Source organism: Triturus cristatus, chromosome 1_2 (assembly GCF_964204655.1).
Source record: "Triturus cristatus chromosome 1_2, aTriCri1.1, whole genome shotgun sequence".
Classification (NCBI taxonomy): Eukaryota; Metazoa; Chordata; class Amphibia; order Caudata; family Salamandridae; genus Triturus; species Triturus cristatus.
In genome coordinates this window covers 203886580-203891484 of record NC_140580.1, presented here as the reverse complement: position 1 = coordinate 203891484, position 4905 = coordinate 203886580, and the positions used below count along the sequence as shown (strand labels likewise).

Here is a 4905-nt window from a genome sequence, read left to right as displayed (position 1 = left end):
GGTTTTGGCTGCGAATTAGGAGAAGGATCTTCCACTTGCTCTGGTCCTGTAGAAACGTGGGACAGTGGCTAGGGTTTCTCTTGGGAGCATGGAATGGAGATTTGGTCAGTGAGATATTGGATTCCGGTGTTGTGGAGGGCTTTGGAGGTGTGTGTGAGCAGCTTGAAGGTTATTCTTCTTTTGGAGGGGAGCCAAGGGAGGTCGTGGAGGTGTTGGGTGATGTGGTTGTGCAGTGGGGTGTCGAGGACAGGTTTGGCTACGGTGTTCTGGATGGTTTGGAGATTGTGGAGGAGTTTATGGGTGATTCTGGCTTAGAGGGCGTTGCCATAGTCAGTCTGCTGCTAATGAGTGCGTGAGTGATGTTTTTCCTGGAGTCAGAGGGATCCACATGAATGTCTTGGTGAAGTATGCAGACGGTGTTGAAGCATGCAGAGGATACGGTGTTGATGTGGAGATTCATGGTGAGTGCTGAGTTGAGTATGATGCCGAGGTTGCGTGCATGGTCTGTTGGGGTGGGTGGGTTTGCGAGGGTGGGGGGCCACCAGGTGTCGTCCCATGAAAAGAGGGTGGAGCCGAGCATGAGGACTTCTGTTTTCTCTGACCTGAAGTTCAGGCTGCTGTTCCTCATCCAGGTCGCGACTGCTTTCATCCCCTCTTGGAAGTTGTGCCTGGTGATGTTGGGTTCCTTGGTGAAGGAGAGGATGAGCTGGGTGTCATTAGCGTAGGAGACGATGTTGAGCTTTGGTTTCTGACAATGGTTGAGAGGAGGGCCATGTAGACATTGAAGAGTGTGGGGCTGAGGGAGGATCCTTGGGGTACTCTGCATTTAATTTCTGTTGGTTCTGTGAGGAAGGGCAGGAGTCTTATTCTTTTTGTTCTGCCTGAGAGGAAAGATCGTATCCAGTCTAAGTAAGGCCTTTCCTTGGATGCCGGCGTTGTGTAGTCTGGTGGCTTGTGCGTGGTGGGAGACGGTGTCAAAGGCTGCTGATAGGTCCAGGAGGATGAGCGCTGCTGTGTGGCCATGGTCGAGGATGGCGCAGATGTTGTCAGTGGTAGTGAGGAGGGCGGTCTTGGTGCTGTGGTTAGTGCAGAATCCGGATTGAGAGGTGTCTAGGATGTTTCTGGTTTCTATGAAGTGTGCTAGCTGGGTGTTGACAGTCTTTTTGAGGACTCCAGTCGCAAAAGGAAGAAGTGAGATGGGCCTGAAGTTCTTGAAGTCCGTTTGGTCTGCGGAGGGCTTCTTAAGGAGGAGGTTGACTTCAGCGCGCTTCCAGTTGTCAGGGAATGTGGCTGTCTGAAGGGTGCAGTTGATGGTTCGGTGTAGCTCGGGTGCGATGGCAGTGGGGGTCTGTGGAAGATATGAGGTGGGCAGGCGATCAGAAGGAGCTCTTCATTGCCTTTAAAGTGTCTTCTGTGGTAAGAGGGGTCCAGGTAGAAAGGGTCTGTTGAGTGGCATTGTTGTGGGTGGGAGTAGAGGTGATGCAGTAATCTTGGTTGTCGAGGTTGTCATAGAGCGTCTTGATCTTGAGGTGAAAGAGGGAGCTGAGTTTGTTGCTAAGGTCTTGGGAGGGAGGGACGTTGGTTGTTTTGCTGTTGGGTTTAGCAAACTCCTGTATGATGGCGAAGAGTTCCTTGGAGTTGTGGACGCTGGAGAGGATTCAGTCTTGGATGAAGTTATTCTTTGTTGATCTGATGAGTTGGTGGTCTGCTGTGATGGCTATCTTGTAGGTGGAGCATGCTTCCGGGGTTTTGCTGTTTATCCATGTCTTCTCCAGTTGTCGGCAGGAGTGATTGGATTCTCTGAGATCTGTGGTGAACCAGTTGGCTTTCTTGTAGTGTTGTCTCGTGGTGTTCTGGAGGGGGGCGAGAGTGTTGGCACAGTTGGTCATCCATTGGTGGAGGTTGCTTGCTGCTGTGTTGCTGTCTCTCGTAATTGGGGTTGGAGTGCAGGTGAGTGAGGAAGTGAGGTCTTCTTCGGAGACTTTGTTCCATCTTCTGCGTGGGAGGCGCCACATGTCCTTGTGTACGGTGGGTTTCCTAAGGGAAAAATTAATGCAGTGGTGGCTGGTCCAGAGCAGTTCCGTGCTGTGGCTGATGCGAATGTTGTTTCCTCCGGCGAAAATGGGGTAAAGTGTGTTCCCTGCAGTGTGAGTGGGGGTGGAGACAAGTTGCTTCAGTCCTATGTTTGTGAGGTTCTCCAGGAGGGCAGTGGTTTTGGGGGTCACTGTGGTTGTCTGAGTGGAAGTTCAGGTCTCCAAATAGTATGAAGTCTTTAGAGGCAAGGGTGTGGGGTGCGATATGGTAGGCGATGACATTGGTAAAGGGGTGTGGGGTCCAGGAGATCTGTAGGGGAGTGTTCTGCAAAGCATCGTTCTAGGGTTGGGCTGGATCTGGAAGTGGATGTGTTCCATAGGGGGCGAGGTGTCGTCCAAGTGGGTGGTTGTCAACGGAGGGAGTTCTTGCGGAAGATGGCAAGTCCTCCTCCTGGGCCGTTGGGGTGGTCTTTTCTCAGGATTTTGTATCCGTTGGGGATGGTGGTTGGGATTCCAGGTGCAGAGCTGGTGTTGGTCCAGGTCTCTGTGAGGAAGGCAACGTCAGGCCTGTGAGTGTTGAGGAGGTCCCAGATTTCTACAGTGTGTCTGTGCAGGGAGTGTACGTTGAGGAGGATGCAGCTCAGTGGTTTGTGTGCGGTGGCAGCCGGTGGGTTGGGGGCTGGTGCCAGTGTGCAGAAGTGGGCGAAGGTGTGGTGACAGCATCGGCAGTAGATCGGCCTTGGGTGTTGCTCGGCGTTGAGAGCTGGCAGTTGTGTTTGCATCTGGGGTTGAGTGCAAGGAGAGTGCTGGGGTCATAGCGGCGGGTGGTCGGGGGACCAGAGTCCCTGGTGCTAGTCACGGTTGGCGCACCAGCTGCACACCCGCTGCGCGCATCCACTGCATGACCGCCCAGCAGCCGCCATTAAGGAGGGGGAGGGCAATAAGCTGGGAGGCGGGAGTGACATGCTGGGGGAGAGGGGCTGTGGGGGCAACAGCGGTGGGAAGAGGGAACTGGGAAGGAAACACAGGCAGAGGAGAAAGATGCAAAAAAGGAAAATAGAAACAAGAGAAACAAGAGGCAAATAGAGCGAAAAAAATTAAAAAGGGGCAGAGAGACAAAAGCCAAAAGATTGAAAAAATATGAAAAAAGGCACAGAACCATTAAACATTTAAATAGGATTCCTCTTTGACAGTAAATCTCTTCATTATATCTGATACGAAGTGGGAAAAAAGTTACAACGTCCTTAACAAAAACACTGTAAAAGGTACTAAACCATGGTTTAATCAAATGGGAGAACAAGAAAAATAAAGGAGAAAACGAATTCTGCCATCCAGAATCATATTACAGATAAAGAGCATTTCACAGGGTGAGGGTGTACAAGGCTCCTTTACATATTGGAACGAAGGCAGCTTGAGGGAGCTAAAGCATTTAGGATTTATGAAAAGACTATATAGTAATTCCATTATTTTTCTCCCTAGTCAGAAATAAAATTATGACAACATCAATAAAATATTACCATAAACACTTCAGATATAAACAGACATTGTGCTTGCATCACGTTTAAATATAAAAATAGCGAGTACGCTGAGTTGCCACACCCGTTACTTGAGCCACATGTACAGTTCTACTAAAAAGGGCTTCTATATTTCACAGCAGCAGCGTCTCCTTTGGCCTCTTCGTCCTGCTACCGTTTGGGAATTTTTGGGTTCCGCGACCGACTTCTTGCTTTGCAGAGTGGGCATATGGGTGCATTTCAATGGATTTGCTGGTGACAAGACAAGCATGCCTTCATTGGAGGGGGCTGTAGCTGAACGTCACCGTTTGCCGTGTATCCTGTTTTCTTGCCACCTGCAGCTGTTGGGCAGCAGCTGCTTCCGCAGCAAGTGATTCTGGGACAGGAGGCTCTTGTTGTTCTGTCTGCCTTTTCGCTTTTTGCTTTTCAAAGCAGTCAAGGGACAGCTTCTCTTCCTCCTCACAAAGATCAGGCAATTGCTGCAAGCCTGGGGTCATCCGCAGCGCATCCACATGTTCCTTCAGCAGCTTATACTCCTCATAGAGCTTCCCGGTGGACTCTAAGAGCTTGTTGAGGTCATTTTCAGACTGCTTGATGGTGTTTTCTATAACACTGATGCTTGCATGAATCAGCCTCCTTTCCTTCACATGCGCCATTGTCTCCTGCAGCAGTAGGTCCATCTCCTGCTTGCACTTTTTCAGGTGCCGCTCCTCAAACTTCACTGACTCAAACTCACACTTGAGTTGTGTCTTGATCTTCTACATCTGGAGAGTCTTATTCCTGATCTCTTTGATGCTCTCCAGCTTGCACATGTTCTCCTGCTCATCAGCCATGCTCTCCAGCCTGTGCCCCTTGACTCCTCTCCAGCAACTTCAGAAGTTCAACAAAATTCATACATTAGATGTATAAGTGCAGGTGGTATTTAGCTGCTCATTTCGAGGACTATATGTTTGGCAACAGAAATAATGACAGCAGGTGTTGTAACACTCAGGTTTTCTCATGATTGAAAATATTTATAACATGATAATAGACCGTGCTCAATGAAAATACATCTGTATCACTAGTAGAAGGAAGTGTTCATTGCTGGAGGAAAAAAAGCAGTACGCAGCAGCCCTTGTATCAAGTGGCCTGAACAAAAAGGCAACATTTTGATGGTACACAAGCTAATTGTAACCTCCCTGACCTTGGGGAATGATTATGTGGGGGAGAGTTGAGACAGTCAAATGGGGAGGTCATGGAGATTTATCACCGCAATTCTATTGGTGACCAGATCTTAGGGTGACTAGACTTTCCAAATGTAAAAAATGGGACTGACATAGACATTAAATAAGGACTGTGTTTTGGCCTGACTGGATCAC

General features: G+C 49.3%; 1 pseudogene; it reads right to left on the bottom strand.

The window, feature by feature from the left end:
- Positions 1-3661: 3661 nt before the first annotated feature.
- LOC146867048 (zinc finger C4H2 domain-containing protein pseudogene) lies at positions 3662-4380 on the bottom strand (annotated as a pseudogene).
- Positions 4381-4905: the final 525 nt, after the last annotated feature.